The sequence below is a fragment of the Rhamphochromis longiceps genome, linkage group LG14 (assembly GCF_057381845.1).
Source record: "Rhamphochromis longiceps isolate RC_006_pf linkage group LG14, R_longiceps_female_GT1.1, whole genome shotgun sequence".
Classification (NCBI taxonomy): Eukaryota; Metazoa; Chordata; class Actinopteri; order Cichliformes; family Cichlidae; genus Rhamphochromis; species Rhamphochromis longiceps.
Window position 1 is genome coordinate 39,078,152 of NC_140570.1, and position 19,875 is coordinate 39,098,026.

A 19,875-nucleotide genomic window follows, 5' to 3' on the forward strand; every position below is an offset into this window, starting at 1 on the left:
AGCCTGGTGTTGGACTACAACGTCATCTTTTACTTATCATTTCTTCTTTTAAAAAACAAACATAATACTGATCAACTTCCATAATCCCAGTCATGTCAAAACTCATATCTGTTAAAATAGTAACAGATTCCTTTCAGTATCTATAAGATTCTTCCATAAAGGCCTCCATGAATAAATGAACTTCTCCAGGGCACCGTAGCTAAACACAGCACTCACATATTGTGGCAATGAAGCATCATATGATCCATCTGTTTAACTCCCTCCCTGTAGTCCCACTAAGCAAGCTAACAGTGAATTAATTGTTTCTCTTTCTCCACTGCTCCCTCTTTAATAAAGATGTTTAAGTCCAAATGGTTTCCCTCTTGCGTTTGCATCAGGGCTTGTTTTTCAGTTACTGTTTGCTTCTTTGCTTACATATTGACCACAAGAGATCATTAACTGTGAAGTGTTAATGTCACTGATGTGCAAGTTTAAAACCTAGTAGCATAAAAATGAACAAAACATTATGGCAGAGCTCATATAAAAAGACAACAAGATTCCTGCAAAGTCATTTTCTTACGTAGCTACAATTTTTACATAAACTTGCGGTTTACTGCATAAATCCTCCACTGCCTCCAGCATCACCACTACTGTAGGGTAGTGTGTGAAAGGCTCCCCCACCCATCAAACACAGATTCTGGGATCAGAATAGAGAAAAAAATGTATTAATCTTCAATTATTATCATATTTCTGGTATTCAGGGCATTCTCCAAAACAAACAACGTGAGTTGAGAAGCTCACTGTTATCTTTTGTGTTGATCATGTGCGTTTCTCTGGCAGAAATCACCAAATCACAACATTTGGAGGATGTTCAACTATTAAGCAGAAACTAGAAAGCGAAAATTTCTGAAGAAATTTTAAGTGTGCCTATGCCGCCGCTAATCAGTATAGTTTGCCATTCAAACGGCTACAGAGAGCAAAACTCACCGGAGCAGCCATTCTCCACCATGAACTATGGTAAAACCAAACACCGCTCGCGCCTCACAGATGACAGCTTACAGTTTTGTGTAAAGATGAGGTGACTTCGTACAGCCCCAATTTGTAGACGCTGTGCGCAGAGGTTCATAAGCAGACCCGACAATGTTTGCATGAACACACTTTGAAGCATTACGTTATGGACCACTTTTCACACATAGTTGCTGTACCCACACAGCCGGCTGTAGCTTTTCATCTCATAGCCCGACACATACACAAAAAAAAAAAAAAAAAACGCTGAGGTGGGTCCACCTCCCCTGCAGCGGCACTGCAGACCACGCCCTGCCACACACATCAAACACGTAAAATAAATATTTATGCACTTTTCATTCACTTTTTGTTTTTTGTTATTTTTACACAGTGTTCTGAATGATTAACAATGGTCTACAGCCAATCTTGTGTATTATTATACAAACTTTGGTTGTAAGATTCAGATAACTATTTAATAAAAGCTAAATATTTTATATGAGAGTAAGAAAGAAAAGTATATCTTTGTCTCATACTCTCATCAGACAATACATGAACCTCTCAATAAACAAAATATTTGCTCAGCTTAAATGACAAACCGCTATTTTACACAGTGGAACACTTATTTTTAAACAAAACCAATGCAGTTCGCCACTGACAGTGCTTACCTTTGCACATCACAGTAAACACTGAACCAAGATGGCGCCCACGCGAACGAGAAATCTGAACTACGGTGTCCTGCAGAGGACAAATGGTCAAAATTGCTAAAATTTACAACATATATGCAGCTCAACAGCGACACCTTGTGACTTATTCCAGTCACTACCTTACATATACATAACGTCTTACCTGACATTCAGTTCACCGGACACTCATACTGAATCACCAGCCCATATAAATGAAAAATAAGTCCAGCAGCCAACCAAGAGTCATCACGAAAGACTAGGGGTTACACGACAGCGTGAGCGGGCCTGGGTGTCAGCCAGCCCAGCCTGGGTGTCAGCCAGCCCGACCTGGGTGGCAGCCAAGCCGCGCTAGCCAGCTAGCCGCCATGCGGCGGTGAAACGAGAGCGTGAGCCGGCCTGGGTATCAGTCAGCCCGGCCTAGGTGTCAGCCAAGCCGCCCTAGCCAGCTAGCTGCCATGCGGCGCTAGCAGTAACATCGTGAGAGATATGGGACTTCTTGATAAAATATGGGACTTCTTGATAAAACGAGCAGATATTTGAAGTTTACACCCCTACATTCTCGCCTGAAAATAGGGGAGGCTGTCATAAAGTTCAAAATCAGTAACTTAGCGCGCACAGCTGTATAGAAACTCCGTCGTGCTAGCTAGCACGCAGTACAGTTATTGTAACTGTCAGCACAACGAAAATAAACTACACCTAAACTCGGTTTATATCTGACCCAAATAGAGTGCAGTTAATAACGTCTTACCTGAAATTCAGTTCACCAGCCGCCTGCTTCTCCTGCATTGGGTTTCCCTTATCCACGATTGAGCTCCGCGTTAGCCACCACCGGTCGATCGGTGTTTCTTTCCCCGCATACGAGGGGAAGAGACATATACCGGTGGCTAACGCGGAGCTAGCTAGCCACCGGTATATGAACAACTCAGTTATTTTTTCCACATCGACCAGCATCATCGGCCCATATAAACGAAAAATAAGTCCAGCTAAGACAAAGACTGTTTGCGGAGCGATCGGGGGTGAAAGGAGTTAGAGACGCCTCACTGAAAGCCAAGCCTGGGTGCTTTTGAGCGAAGCGGCGCTAGCTAGCCGAGCTAGCTAGCCGGCCGGCCAAACTAGCTAGCCGGCTAGCAGCAACATCGTGAGAAATCTGTTGCTAATATGGGATGTTTTGACAAAACGAGCAGATATTTGACGTTTACACACCTACATTCTCACCTGAAAACCGGTCGATCGGCGGCCGCCTCACATGTTTCTTTCCCCACATATGAGGGGAAAGAGACACATACCGGTGGCTAGCTAGCTCCGCGTTAGCCACCACCAAACAACTCAGTTAGTTTTTCCTCATCGACCAGCATCATCGGCCCATATAAACGAAAAATAAGTCCAGTGTGAAACAGTCGCTTGGCGAGCGATCGGGTGGTTTAGCGAGTGTCAGCCTCTTAAGTTTAAGACAAGCCCGGCTGCTTTTTAAGCGACGCGGCGCTAGCTACCCAGCTAGCGTCAGTACACAGGAACTACTTCCGGTAGTTATACAAAATAAAAGCGTCCACAGGGACACAGCGGCCGCCTCGCATTACTCCCGACATACCACTAGAGTGAGCCAGCACACCACAAATGAAGTTTTCTTGTTCTCCATTCATTTCAATGGGAAAAAACTTGCATTAAAATATTCATATTTAAAAAACTATAGAAGTAATAAACACCAAAAGTCATAGCAACTCATTCCAGCTCCAGCTGCACACAATGATATATCATATGTGAACCTTGTCTCAAAACTGTGGGGCGAGTTAAGGTCCAAAATTTCAGGCGGAAAAAGAATAATAATAATAATAATAAATCCGAGCAATAGTAATAAGTGTGCCTTCGCATAGGCACACTTAATAAAGGCAGCACTTAAGCACTTTCTTATGTTTTCTTCATTTGTTCTTTATCTGTGCTTTTAATTCTGTTACAGTACAAAAGCATGAAGTGTTTATACAGACACATGGAATTATTAAAAAGTGGGGAAATTTGCAAACATCATTTCCTTTAACTTTAAGAGTATCCTGACAGAAACAGGAAATACTGTTGACAGATCAACATGTGCAGTGCACTACCGAGGCAACAAACAGCTGGTATAAACCATCCAGCAATGTTAACGACTCCTACAAGCCCTCCCTACTCCAACTCGTGCAACTCTGACCATCTTCCATTGTTTCTGATGGCCGCACACAGAGCTGTGCAGAAACAACAACTCCAGGACTGTTTTGAACAAACACAATGGGAACTGTGTGCTCAGCAAGCTGCACAGAGCACACAGGAATATACATCCACTGTTCTTCTTACAGGTGCTACTATCTGAACAATCATGGACAAAAAGATAAAATCCATCCCAAATACCGAAACATGGATGAACAAAGAGGTGAAATCCCTTCACAAAGCATAACTCTGAGATCCCCACAGCCTGCAGTGTTACCAGGTCAAGTAAAAAAAAAAAAATCTATCTCCAGGAAGTGTGTGGAGGATCACTTTAACAGCAATGATACCAGGGGCATGTGGAAAAGCATCACAGCCATTAACTGACCACAAAGGCACAACACTTTGGCCAAAAAAGTCAGCACTTTTGTTGCCCACTTTCACTCCAGTAACCACACTCCACTTACGAAGATAACAACCACAGAGCATGCCGAGTCTCCCACACTAAACTCTGCAAGGCCAGGCCATGGAAAACTGCTGGACCAGATGGAGATCCAGGACTAAAATCTGTGTATCTTTAACTTATTCCTATCTGTGGAAACGGTCCATGCATGCCTCAAGTCAGCCATCGATGCTTCAGTGCCAGAGAAAGCAAACTGAAAGTGAAAGACTGGTCCTCTCCCACATCGAGGCCAATATCCTTACCTCTCTGCAATCACATCACAGGATACCATCCCTCTCTCCATACAGCCCTGACTCATCAAGAGGAATGGGTCACATATGTTAGGATACTATTTGTAGACAGTAGCTCTGCCTTTAATACTGCTCACCCACAGACTGCACCAGTTGGATCTCAGCTCACCAGTATATGTAACTGGATCCTCAGTTTCTTGTCAAAGCATCATCACGGTTTGGCACCAGTTTCTCTTCAATCAATGATGAATTAGTCTACAGAGTGGAGGTGCAAAATGTGGTGAGATGGTGCCCAGTGAACAACCACTCCCTGAACACAGAGAGTTGGTCACCAGGGACTGGAAGGAGTGTGTACCAACCTTCTTGATGACTCACATCTCTGTTCAGTACATAGGCACTATCAGACTACACACAGTCAAGTACTATAGGGGGATGTATAGAGTAAAACAAAGTAAAACGCATGCAGGACACTTTTGCACGGCTGATATAAAAAGAAGATCTGTTGAAAAGAGCAGAGGGGAAGGTAAACTTAAAAACTCAGCAATAAAGAGATGATTAATCACCTCGCTCAGTCTTTTTATTTAAAGGTAAAATAGCTGTGTTTAAGTTCGGGCTGTTTATTGGAGGTGCATGTTTGTTGTCATCTAAGACCCAGGATGATAAATATGCAGCTATCATACATGTTGGATCAGGCAGCTGATGGTTAAAAATCCTTTTTAAAGAAGTTTAAAGTTTAAAAAAAGTAAATTAACAATCTGATTATTTGACTGTGGAGCATTTCTGCATTTACTGCAACAACAACACAGCCAAAACTGTCTCCTGTTATGTGGACAGGAGAACACAAACAGTAGTTTGACTGCAGATTTATGAGAATTGCATTCATAAAATCATATTACTGGCCCTGCACAATAGAGATATATTGGAGAGTACTTCAATTTCATGTTTGTCTAATTTACTACATTTCAACATGGAGATGGAGAAAGCTTTATCTTTCCTTTAAAGACAAATTAAAGATGGATTATTAATAGCACTCTAAATAGTTCATGCTCATGTTCATCACAATGAATCAAAGTTTGACCAGGCCTTTAAAATCTGCAGTGGTCCTCAAGTCTGACTCAGATATTTCAAATAGCTTCCATGTGGAGTTCACATAGTTGTCAAATTTAGCCCTACATGTTCCCAGGCAGCAGGGGCAATAGCTCATAATCACATCAATCACATGCACAACAGCAGGGCCATATGTGCACAGATGTGTCTGACATGCCTGAGCTGGTGTGTAAATGTATCATCTAAACACGCAGAAGCATCACGCTGTGCTGATATTCTCATTAAATCTGAATTTTCCAAAATTCCTCAACAAGTCTGGAGCCTGCATTTGAACTGATAACAAATGTAAAATAAAAAAAAACTACCCTGATGTGTTGGACTTCTGTTTAACTGCAAAACAATAGAGAAGAGATAAGAATATAATGTGTGTAAAATGTACATGACCTGAATATAATTCAATTAGCCTTTAAAATGTCTCTGAGCTATAAAATCATTTCAGTGCCATTAGAGTAAAAATCACACAGCGACGTCATTGGTTATCTCCCTCTGGTGACTGATTGTATGTCTACTCCTGATTGTTCGGCCACTTTTTATCAATTTGAACCCGTTTCTCTCTCCACTCTGAAGCGTCTAATTGATAAATTGAACAATACTAACTGTGTACATGATGCTCTCCCATCCCGTATTGTTAAGGATTGTTTCAGTGTAATTGGACCTTGTTTATTGTCCATATTGAACTTCTCCTTGCTTTCTGGCTATGTACCTTCAGCTCTCAAGCATGCCATAATCCAACCTGTTCTAAAAAAAAGGAACCTTGAGCTTAGTGATTTTGCCAATTTTAGGCCAATTTCTAAGCTTCCCTTTCTGGCTAAAATACTTGAGAAGGTGGTTCTGCTCCAACTGCAGACCTACCTTGATGAGAATAATATAAATGATAAATTTCAATCGGCCTTCAAACAACATCACAGCACAGAATCAGCATTGCTTCGTGTTTTCAATGATCTCCTACTAATGGCTGACAACGGACGCCCCTCAGTCTTAGTGCTTTTGGATCTATCATCGGCATTTGACATGGTTGACCATAATATCTTATTAGCGAGACTTGAGCACACTGTAGGCATCAAGGGCGCTGCCCTGGATTGGTTTAAATCCTATCTCTCCAATCGGCTCTCTACGGTACATCTGGCTACATCCTCTTCCTCGGCTGTACCTGTTTGCTGTGGTGTCCCCCAGGGATCTGTGCTGGGCCCTACCCTTTTCTCATTATACTTGCTTCCTTTAAGTGCCATCTTTGAGAAATACCATATTGCTTATCACTATTATGCAGATGATATCCAGCTCTATTTTGAGCTAAACGACGATCTTGCTCTGTCTCTGAATAGCCTCCGAGAATGCATGTCTGAGGCCAAGAAGTGGTTGTTGTCGAATTCTCTTATCCTTAATGAGAAGAAAACCGAGATTATGATTTTTGGTAGTAATGCCCTTCGTGCCAAACTCCGGGATGCCTTTGGTTTTCTTAGTTGTTCTCTCTCTGATACTGTCAGGAATCTGGGTGTCTTATTTGACAGCTCCTTTTCATTTGACAAACATGTGTCTGCTGTTGTCAGATCTAGTTTTTACCAGCTTCGTCTTATCTCTAAGGCTAGGCGCTATATCCCGCATAAAGATCTCGAAAAGCTCATCCACGCCTTTGTAACGTCGAGGCTAGACTATTGTAATTCACTTTATTGTGGTCTCCACTCTTCCCTTTTACAGAGATTACAGACAGTTCAGAATGCTGCAGCTCACATTCTAACTAAAACCAGCAAGTTTGCCCACATTACTCCTGTCCTTGCCGATCTGCACTGGTTGCCTGTCAAATATCGTATTCAACTTAAAATTTTGTTGTTTACTTTTAAAATTACTAACAACACTGCACCCAGCTACCTTAAGGACCTTTTAAACCCTTATGCTCCTGCTAGGGCTTTAAGGTCATCGTCACAGTTACTGCTGGCTCAGCCCAGATCTCGACTTAAGACTAGAGGTGATCGATCGTTTGCTCTTGTTGCACCTGTGCTGTGGAACAATCTCCCGATTGGCATCCGGGCATCTGATTCTATTCATTCTTTTAAATCACAGCTTAAAACATATCTTTTTAAACTTGCCTTCTCCACCTTTTAATTGCTGGTTTGTTTGTTTGTTTGTTTGGTTGCTGTGACCTATTGACCTCTTGTATTAATTCCCTCCTATCTTTCTATTGGTGTCTTTTATTATGGTGGTACAGCTTTTATCTTGCTATTACCCATGTGCTATAGTCATTCTTATTGGTAGCTTTTATCTATGAACATAACTCGTTATTTTTATTTATCCGTTATCAATGTTTGAACCTTTTATTGTTTTATGTAAAGCACTTTGGTATGCCCAAGGCTTTTAAATGTGCTCTATAAATAAAGATTGTTGTTGTTGTTGTTATCTTTTGATCGGAATCAGAATCAGAAAGACTTTATTTATCCCCAAGAGGCAATTAACATGGATTTGTTTCAAATATATGAGCAGGACTCTAGATCTGAGTAGGTGATGTGAATTGTTCTGTTTATGCAACAGATCTGAGAGTTACAACAATGTATGGTAGTGAATCATGTATAATCATGAACAGTTTGCATGTTATTGCCAGCGTCACTCCTTTCAGTCATAAACTGATATTACACTGATGGCTCTGCACTGCCATTTAATCGCTGACTTGCACCAAAGCCCCTTTGAAGATGGCAGCTGGCTGCAGCCGACCTCCATCTTCACACAAACCATTTCAAAGACAACAAAACTGCAAATTCATTGCACACCAATAATTTTGATAGTTGTGTTATGGTAATAAGTCTGTGTTACTTTACATAACATTTTCTGTTATTTATGACCATTTGATAAACAAACATCCACTTATGCTTAAGCAAATTAACCCTTATTTAAATGCTTAAAAATATTTATATTCCAATCTTGATGAGTTTCCTTTATGGGAAAATTCACCATCAGATCGGTGATGAAGCATAATCAGAGCTAAAGTGGCTCAGCTGCTTAAACAGCCCTTAAGTGACAGATTACAGCTTCATTAATTAGCTTATTAAAACTGCATCAGTTGTTTGCAAAGGAAATCCTTTATGCGTCGTATCTGTGGTTTGATTGGGCCCCACAGCAGATGCCGCAGAGTGGATGCAGTTTCACATAGAAGCCACTATGATCAGATCGAGGGCTGTCTCACTCCTGCAGCCTGTCCTACTTGTAGATGTTGTCCACTCTGACCTGATGGTGCACGGTCGCTCATACTGGCCTGTCAATGGTTGACATTATACAGTGGGGCAAAAAAGTATTTAGTCAGCCACTGATTGTGCAAGTTCCCCCACCTAAAATGATGACAGAGGTCAGTAATTTGCACCAGAGGTACACTTCAACTGTGAGAGACAGAATGTGAAAAAAAAAATCCATGAATCCACATGGTAGGATTTGTAAAGAATTTATTGGTAAATTAGGGTGGAAAATAAGTATTTGGTCACCTCAAACAAGGAAAATCTCTGGCTCTCACAGACCTGTAACGTCTTCTGTAAGAAGCTTTTCTGTCCCCCACTCGTTACCTGTATGAATGGCACCTGTTTGAACTCATCATCTGTATAAAAGACACCTGTCCACAGCCTCAAACAGTCAGACTCCAAACTCCGCCATGGCCAAGACCAAAGAGCTTTCGAAGGACACCAGGAAAAGTATTGTAGACCTGCACCAGACTGGGAAGAGTGAATCTACAATAGGCAAGCAGCTTGGTGTGAAAAAATCAACTGTGGGAGCAATCATCAGAAAATGGAAGACATACAAGACCACTGATAATCTCCCTCGATCTGGGGCTCCACGCAAGATCTCATCCCGTGGGGTCAAAATGATCATGAGAACGATGAGCAAAGATCCCAGAACCACACGGGGGGACCTGGTGAATGACCTGCAGAGAGCTGGGACCAAAGTAACAAAGGTCACCATCAGTAACACACTACAACGGCAGGGAATCAAATCCCGCAGTGCCAGACGTGTTCCGCTGCTGAAGCCAGTGCATGTCCAGGCCCGTCTGAAGTTTGCCAGAGAGCACATGGATGATACAGCAGAGGATTGGGAGAATGTCATGTGGTCAGATGAAACCAAAGTAGAACTTTTTGGTATAAACTCAACTCGTCGTGTTTGGAGGAAGAAGAATACTGAGTTGCATCCCAAGAACACCATACCCACTGTGAAGCATGGGGGTGGAAACATCATGCTATGGGGCTGTTTTTCTGCCAAGGGGACAGGACGACTGATCCGTGTTAAGGACAGAATGAATGGGGCCATGTATCGTGAGATTTTGAGCCAAAACCTCCTTCCATCAGTGAGAACTTTGAAGATGAAACGAGGCTGGGTCTTCCAACATGACAATGATCCAAAACACACCGCCCGGGCAACAAAGGAGTGGCTCCGTAAGAAGCATTTGAAAGTCCTGGAGTGGCCTAGCCAGTCTCCAGACCTCAACCCCATAGAAAATCTGTGGCGGGAGTTGAAAGTCCGTGTTGCTCGGCGACAGCCCCAAAACATCACTGCTCTCGAGAAGATCTGCATGGAGGAATGGGCCAAAATACCAGCTACTGTGTGTGCAAACCTGGTAAAGACCTATAGTAAACGTTTGACCTCTGTTATTGCCAACAAAGGTTATGTTACAAAGTATTGAGTTGTATTTTTGTTATTGACCAAATACTTATTTTCCACCCTGATTTACGAATAAATTCTTTACAAATCCTACCATGTGGATTCATGGATTTTTTTTTTCACATTCTGTCTCTCACAGTTGAAGTGTACCTCTGGTGCAAATTACTGACCTCTGTCATCATTTTAGGTGGGGGAACTTGCACAATCGGTGGCTGACTAAATACTTTTTTGCCCCACTGTATGTGCGTGGGTGTGCAAGCATTTGGATTGGGATTTTTTGAAGGGGGGTTTTTGTGAAAATGTTTGCTATAAAGTCCATCTAATGAGTAGCTGCCACATGTGATCTCAAAATGCTTCTTTTGCATTACTCTCAAACACTCATCTCCTCAGTAAGTGCTGACATGTCTTTTCTTTCTCCTCCAGTTTGCTGCTCCATACTTTCTATGTGTTTTGTTTTGTTTTATTTGAACGGACCCAGGGTCTGTCCACAGGAACAAGGTCAAAGGAGGGAGAGTCTCCTTCCTGTGCTGGTGACAAAAAATAAGTTGCGATTGAAAAAAAAAGCTTTCAAACTGACCTTTCTGTCATCTGCTTCCACTGTCAGTCCTTTCTGACACCTGAAACAAGAACAAGAAGTTCAGAATTAGTTTATTATCACTTTATCAGGTACGGCAGCAATGTTGTGATCGATACTTCAAACCCACGGAGCAGAAGCACATTGACATATCAAGCTGCACATACACATAGAATAGCAGATCCATTTACTGTTGCTCCTTTCAGTAGATTAATGAAAACATCACAAGGCTTAAACACATTTGATTATTTACTGTGATTCCTCATGAACCGATTTTTTTATTGACAAATTTTCCAGCTGATGCAAAGATCTTTCGGCTGTAAGAGCAGCACTCAAGCTGTGGTCTAAACAAATTAAAGCGGGCGTCTTACCCCCATTCCTATTATATTTTTATTATGGCAGTTAGCGAGAAGGAAGGGCAGAAGAGGGAGCTGACACGCAGAGGAAGTCATGAGTCAGATTTGATGTTGCGAGAATATAGTTGAACCCACTGAGTCATCACGACACCAATTCTCATTTCATCTTTTAGCATTTGTTGCCAAACTGCATCTCTTCGCAATAAAGAAACGGAGCAACTCAGAGGCAAATGGATTCATTTTAAAGACGCAGAGGCGGCTGACAAATGGAAGTCATCATGCAGGAGAAGGAATGAATGTTGGCAAAAACAGCAGAATAAATTACAGGGACGAGTTTTGTTCCATCTACACGTCTGCCTATCTGACAGATGACTTATAAACACTGGAAAAGTGAGGGCATGAGAGATGGAGTGTGATTCAGGGAGACATGGAGCAAAGAGGCTGCGACAGAAGCAATTCAAAAAATGAGCAAAAATAGATTGATCAGTCAGCTTTAACTACAGAGCTTCTTGTCTCCACTTCTTTTCTCCATTTTGTCTTCTTTCTTGTGCCATCTTCTTTCACTCCCCCATCATTCTTCCTTCAATTGTCCCATTTCCTCGTCTCTCAGATTTACTTCCCAGTTCTGTATCTTTCCTTTCCTCTTGCTAACTTATTTCAATGGAAATCTCATCAGACAGTGTAGATTATCAAAAGCCTTCTTGGGGTGTCTGCTTCTGAATGAAATTGGACTACTTGAGTTATAAAACGCAGCCAGCTACTTTGATCTCAAGATAGCATCGCTAACGTCACAGAGTGCTCGACATTTGCGTGTGTGTTTTGGTACTTATGAGATCTTTTTGCAAGAACAGAAAATGCACAAGAGAGATGAGGTTGGAGATGGGGACATTTTGGGATTTGATTTAAACTAAGTTGGGTAAAGAATGGATAAAGCATTTAGCAGACAAGTGTATTAATAATGGAGCCTGGCTGGAGGGCCTCGAGGTACAAAGACAGGGAAAGTTGGTCTTTTTGTTTGTTGTTTTTTTTGATCATGGGGTTAAAGCTAAGGCTTCCAGGTGTTTGACTGCAGAAGTAATTCAGCCTCATTTTGAGGTAACACCCACTGCCATTAATCAGGATGGCAAACACAAACAGTAGGCAAATTGTTGGTGACCCTCCCGAGTGTTTTTTTATCATCTTATAATTGAGCAATAACCAAGGTTATTATCATTAACGAAAACGAACGAAATAACGAAAACTAGAAGTGAAAAAACATTTTCGTTAACGGAAATAAAAATAAAAACAAAAAAAGGAAAACTAACTAAAACTGTAATGAGTGTCCACAAAACTAACTAAAATTAACTGAATTTATAGCAAAATGTGTTTAGTTTTCGTTGATGTGTGCGTGTCCTACAATAGTCAAGGGTGAAAATGAAGTTTAGTTTCCAGATTTTTTCTTGCTGTCTCATTATGCCAGCAGGTGGCAGCACGTTAGTCGAGTCGTCTGTGTTGCTGCTCCGTCCACGCACAGAATCATGTCAGGAAAAGTCAGGAGAAAGCGCCAGAGTCCAATTTGGGATTACTTTGAATATGACTGTGTTTTGGATAAAGCAAGTGTCTTGTAGTGGAAAGAGACAAATTATGAGGGACATTTCTAAAGGGAAAAAAATCCCACAAACCTTAAAGTGCACTTGAAAAGCTCACACAAGAAGGCTAACCTAGCTTACCTTGAGAAGGTAAGGGAGCACACTCAACCCTCATCCCCAGAAAACAGAAGCTAACCCCAGGCAAGGCAGCGTGATGCATCCCGAGACAGCAGGACGGGGACATCTACACAACTGTGTGAGTCAATTGCCTTCACAAAGTTTATCAATTCACTTGAACCAAAATTATGAACACCCGGTGCTGCAAGAGTTAATAGTCTCATTGGGGCCAAGATATACATTTTATAGTTGCCTGGTATCAATGGTTGTTCATCTGCCTTTATTTATTTATTTATTTAAAGAACCCATAGGTGGGAATGTGAGTTGTCTGTCTCTGCGTGTTAGCCCTGTGACAGACAGGCGACCTGTGCAGGGTATGGTAGCTGGAATAGCAACATACCCAAGGATGAGCAGAAGAGCATGACTGATATGATGAAACTGGGATTTTGTTACACTTAATTATTGCAAACACAACTAAACCTATAACTGAAACTAATCAAAACTAAACTGAAACTAAGGATTTTCAAAAAACTAAAAACTAAACTAAACTAGCAAACAATTGGTAAAAACTAATTAAAACTGATATAAAATTGAAAATCTGAAGTCAAAACTAAATAAAAATAAAAACTAATGAAAATTGCAAAACTATTAAAACCCTGGCAATAACATAACAGAAAAACAGCTGCTGTTAAAATAAAACCAAGACACAATAAACTTTATTAAAGCCAACGAGTTCAACGTATAAATAACAGGAATGTATTTGTACTAACACTGAGATCGATTTTAGAGTTTAAATACTGGTGAATGCTGCCATGCCCATGAAAATGACAACAACTACACATTCCAGTGGCTCAGACACAAGCTAGCCTCCAGAGACAATAACCAACTGTGGCCACCAGGTGGCAGTACTTTACAGGCTGGATGCAAACAATCAACTTCCTTTATGGGATGTAAGCTTTCAGTTTGGCATGTTTTAATTGACACATATTTCCCAGAGTAAGTATTGCTTGCTCTGCTCAGATGAATATTTTTGTTTTACTTACTTAAACAATTCAACTTTACAATATGCCTTTCTGAGATTTGGAGAAGTACCGCCTATATAAGGTCCATCAAAGTTTTTCTTTACTTGGAGAGTAGCAGTTATTTGGCAAAACATTTGACCTTGATTGATTTCAGGTCATAACCCTGTCCAAGTTGACATCATGGCACCATTTTCTTGTGTCATAACTAAAGTGAAAGTGTCCCAAGCAACACAGATCCAGCTACGGAGCATGGCTGGATATTCTAGTGTAGTCTTTGATGTGCTCCTTTGGTGGTCCCGGGTGGCAGGGGGAGGGTTCCTTACTGCCTGGAGCCCTGCATGGGTCCCTGATCTCGGCTCACACCTGCAGCCTCTCTCTTTCTCCTGCTGGGATGAGTGTGCCGATATCGAGATGTGTGGCCTTAGGTCTTGGGTACTCCTGGGGGCTGCGCATGGCCCGGTTCTCGTGGATCCATCTCTATCTGCCTTTGACTCCTGGTTAGTGTTACTGTAGCTTCTCAATTTCAAGTACATTTCATGACAAAGACACACACACATTTGACACTCTCTGTCTCTCTTTCTTTTTCATACTCAGACACACACACACACACACACACACACACACACACACACACACACACACACACACACACACACACACACACACACACACACACACCAGAAGAAGCATTTCCAATTTTTTTTGTTGCAGTTGGCGATACAGTGTGCATTTCTATTTGTACTGTATCCTTTTATTACATCTTCCCCTATTATCCCTACCTTTTTTTCTCCTTTCCTTCCTGTCCTGCCTTAGACATTGTCATACTGTATACCACATATAATGTAATAACTGAAATAACACAAATGGAAATGAAGAAATAAGCGGATAAAAGAAAGACACAAACAAGAGGAGCTAACAGAGAATTTAAAGAACTGATCTTGGAAAAGCGAGACATGTTTGGCACAACAAGCGCATTAAGATCATAAGTCTGATTGCAAAAGCTGCCAGGCAGGACAGAATTAAAAACACACACAAAAAAGACACAGATTAGGCTGAAATCTGTTTACATGTTGCACAAAATGTGTTTCTAGTAGCATCCACCACCAGCTACTATATTTTGTGCCTTAATACAGAAAAAATAACAGATTCCTTACAAACACACTTGGTGCCCGAAGCGCTGCAGATGTCACCAGGTCAGGGCCCTCACATTAAACTTCAGAGTGGACCAGGGCCAAGCCTGTGCATTGTTGTGAAGGAAGCATGGCTATGGTTGTCTAATACAATTATCTGTGGACCTTCTACACAACCCATACAGCCCATATTCTATTAAATCTTCCTCTGTGTGGTGTCATTACTGCTGAGGCCCTTTTAAAGACTATGGCTAAAAAGGAAGGCTCTGAAAAGTTCAAGCACACTTTGATGCTAAGTAGCTGAGCTGGAGGAGATATGAGTTCAAGGGAGGACTAATAGAAAATTATTGTGTGGTTTTCCTTTTAAATAGAAAAGTTGCTATATGGGCTAATGGCATGCAGCACGGAAAGTTTTTATGCTGATGATGGTGTATAGTTTCAAGTATAAGTAAAGAAGTAAACAAGAGAAGTGCTGAGACATGAATGTATTAGCATTTGAACCAACAGACAGGCAGGCAGGCCCAAGCACACACACACACACACACACACACACACACACACACACACACACACACACACACACGTGTGCTTCTTATATTGTAAACAAATTACGAAGTGTGCGTGTGCTACATGTACAACCACCAACACTGACAATAAACCCGTGCAGCTCAGAAGCTGGGCATTGAACCCCTGACTCTACCACCATTATTACATTTACATCTGTGAAAAATGTTTCTAAGTTTTAAAACTTCATTAGTTGCATTACTCGTTTGTATTAAACAAAATGTAATTAGAATATCATATTGCTACTATTACTAGTCCCACTTAAAGTATGTTATGTGTTAAGTAATAAATAATTTGGTTCTAACACACAAAGCAGTGAGTAGAAAAACAGCAAATAGCTTGCATACTGTCACTGAAATGCCCAGAAGATGGGCTTCAAAGTGTCTATCAAACCTAATGCCAGTGTATTCCTACTGTACTGTTCATCCAGGTTAAATAATGAGAACCACTGGTGAAAAAAACATTGGTTGGGATTTTAAATGTAAAAAAACATATTCTTGGATGTAAAATTGAATTATGACAACCCTAAAAGCGGGAAATGCCATGATGGACCAACAGTTGGCCATGTTGGCCACATCTAACTTAACATGCTATGATTCTTACAAGTAGTTCGGGTTTAGATGTTCAGTGGTTAAGAGAAGACAAAACCTCATAAGCAAAAGGGGCTTTTTCAGGTGTGCGTTGTAAATGTAAAAAAGAACCTTTAACTGCAGGACCCTGTGAGAAAAGCACATAACAGGAATCAGGTATTCAAATCTGCCTTCAGGTGATGTTAAAATATACATCATCCAGATACAAAAGAACTTAGACTCAAACTGACTGAAAGTCAGGTTACTACTAGTACTGAAGGAGAACCACTAACAAAAAATAACTGCACTCATTAACGTGCTTACAGTGACCAAACACGTTTGGTTTCAAGGAAGTTGCACAGGTTGTGCGAGCCGTCTCCATCAGTCTCAAACAGATTGCAAATGGTTGGAAATTGATTGCCATCTAATTTATAAATCCACACAGATCGCCTGCCAACTCATCTGCTTCTTCAAATAATAACACATAGAAATGAGAGTTACTGAGACTTGAGGCAGGCAATGTACTGTAAATCGCACTAAATATGTTCCCAAAAAACACATCTTTTTTGATGCTGATACACTATGTGTGTGACAGTTGCTGCTAGCACTGTTTATTTGTTTGGAATGAGAGGAGAGAGATGCTATGAGAATGAGTGTGTAATTGGCACAGCTGGATGGCTCAAAGCTGTGAGCAGAGTGCCAAGACTTTGGCTCTGTCCACTCTACATATTCCTGCTCCATAATAATACTGAGATTATCAAACAGAGCAGAACTGAACTAATGTTAATGAAGGAAGGAGTGTGTTTATAGGGTCAAATGGTGGACTCTCCACCATTTGACCCTATAACTAAAGAAGCTTCTCGGGTGAGAGGTGAAACGTCTTCAAGCAATTTAAAGAGGTCCAGACGCTTTTCTTTCCAAGCTCCTCAGACTATGATGACCTGGATGACTGAGAACCTTCACAGACTCTCACCTGTCTTTTTCTCAGTAGTGTGCATAGCTGTTGTGACTTGGCTCAATATAAATAAAATCAAACTGAACTGAAATTGAACAGACACAGCAACATTCATGTTGCTTTTTTTTCTTGTATTTACTTCGATAGCTGCTGTTACATATGTCAGGCAAAATTCAGCCATTAATAAGACTGTGTTAATGTGTTACGTTAATGACTGAGTGTTAAATTAATATACACAATATTCACACACACCATTTCCTCTTCAGACATTCAAATTCAAATGTAACAGCATACATTATCATGTGTTTATGAGTTAAATCACCCATCCACTTAGCACTGCCTTTAAATATTGCCGCGCAAGTTCAATAGTAAATAATCTGAAATGATGTCGACATGCCAAAGCTCAGTTTAAAGAATTACAATTATACTATTATACTACAATATAGTAGCATAATGTACGAACAAAACAACCAGCTTTGAGATTTATTTCTGCCTTCCTGAAGCGCGTCAGCTTCTCTGTGTTTTTTTTTTTTAAACCCAAATGTTTGAAGCACGTGATTTACCCAAATCAACAACAAACTTTCCGAGATTCTGTTCTGAGACACTTTGCATGAAGTACGGCTCATGAAGTTCTAACTGTGATCAAATGAGTTAATGATGGCTGGGGTTGATCTTTTGCTGCTCCTCTCTGTCACCACATTATAGCAGCTGCACCATCATTTGCAAAGCCAACAAACCATATGTGTAACATTCCTCCATCATATCTGGGCTTTCTAACTGCAGGATGTGAGACAGCACCTCAAGTGCAACTCTAATTTAATTCACACACTGCAGAAAAACCCAGAGTGATGCGTGGATTTATGCACATTACACCGTAACAGTATCTCTGTTAACACACGGCTGGCTCAGGATCTGAAAGTAATGGTTTATGTTCGTCTACATATCGTTCAGATCAGCTGTTAGACACAGATTTCAGGTTCTGAAAGGGTGAATAGTTATAATCTCAGTTCTCAGGACCACACAGGGTCGAGCTTTATAACAGTTAACAGCAATACAGTCGTGAACAGATTGTAAGTGTCAACTCAATCAGGCTGAAAAAAAAAACCCTGATACACAGACTCTGTCTTATTGCTGTTTTGTTGCCTTCTTGACGCATCAAAGTCAGTTTAAAGACAGTAAATGACAGAATTGTCCTGTTAAGTGACCGTTTCAAAGGCGAGACAATCGCACCCCCAAACACCGTCCATACCCTCTCAGGGAATGCTTTCGCTAATGAAGGGTACATAAATCCTTCTTAAAGACCCGCATAATATGACATGGGGCCACAACTGTGAGTCATTACTATTATCATCCTGTCACAGCAGCCAGTCTCTGTACAGAGCTGGAGCTCGTGAACCCCCCCCGATCTTCACTGTGCCTCTCCAGCTGATTATCTTTGCTTGGATAAAGCAGGAAAAGCACACAGATTAGTCCTTCAAATGAAGCTGTTAATACAAACCTGTATGTCCACACCGATCATAGGTGTGGACTGTGCACACTAACCGTCTATAATCTGTTGTTAATTCCATACTTGAGGTTGTAAAATGTTGCAAAATATTAACAAGACAAGGTGATAAAAACCTGTGATATGGCTACTTTGTGACATCATAAAGGTGAATGCTGCAAACAGCTGCCTGCTTGTCTGTACTCTCATGCCACCCTGCACTGCTCACTGCACGTTACACTCTGAATATACTGAGACGCTTTATTGCCATCTGCCACTTACTTTACTTTTAGTATGCTACTTTGATTCCTTTCCTTTTTTTGTAATTGAGCTGTTTTACATTATGGAGCCGTTGCCAGATTGTTTTATTTAGATTTGTTTCCCTAACGAGCGACTTTATTTTTATTTTGATACCGTTTCATTTTATTAAGCTATTTTCTACTTGAGTAACTTCACTTTATTAAGCTATTTAGTTTTGTCATATTCTTGTTTCATTGAGATGCTTTACTTTATGAACCTAATACTTTATTTTGTTGTTGGTTGTGTTACTGTTTTGGCTGCTGTAACAGAGGGGTTTCCCAATATTTTGGATATATATTTGACATCTTTAATGTAAAAATTTACTGATAATTAATCAAATACTTGTTTCCAATACCAATAAAATATATACGCATCTTATATTTCTACAGGAAAGTTTCTTTAAATTACAATGTTTGGCTTATGAAACTTTTTTGGTTATGGTACGAGAAACTGTCTGAGCAGTCCATTACAGCAGCGGTCTCCAACCTTTTTTGCGCCACGGACCGGTACCGGTACCGAAAAAAAGAAAATTTATTCATAACACACGTGAAAAGACCCAGGAAAACAGAGTAAACGATCAAAACGATAACAAAATAACGCTGAAAACCGATAAAAACCCTGAAAACCATACATTTCACACCTGAGCCTCAACTCTCGCAGCCCGGTATCAAACAACTCACGGACCGGTACCGGTCCGAGGCCCAGGGGTTGGGGACCGCCACATTACAGAAAGTAGCAACAACTGCTAGCAGGGGAAAAGTACTGTAAGATGTAACAAAGGCACTTATTTTTGTTGTACTGCAGTGAAAGTGGCCAGGCATGAATATTCACTGCAGTTATGAAGTTAGCACTGGCACTGACAATGGAACAGGTGGAAGGGGACAGGTGCAGGCTGAACGTGACCACATTAAAAGCTCTGCTTTTAGTGTTTTATTACACAGATTGGTATGAAAACATATTCATTAG

General features: G+C 40.9%; 1 protein-coding gene across 1 annotated transcript in view; it reads right to left on the reverse strand.

Annotated features, from left to right (window-relative positions):
* The window catches only part of LOC146654726 (leucine-rich repeat and fibronectin type III domain-containing protein 1-like protein), a 440,352-nt gene that overhangs the window by 344,648 nt on the left and 75,829 nt on the right, over positions 1-19,875 (reverse strand). The window contains exon 2 of the mRNA XM_085380451.1: positions 10,849-10,888. The gene's annotated coding sequence lies outside the window, so the exon portion shown is untranslated. The remainder of the gene's footprint in view (positions 1-10,848; positions 10,889-19,875) is intronic.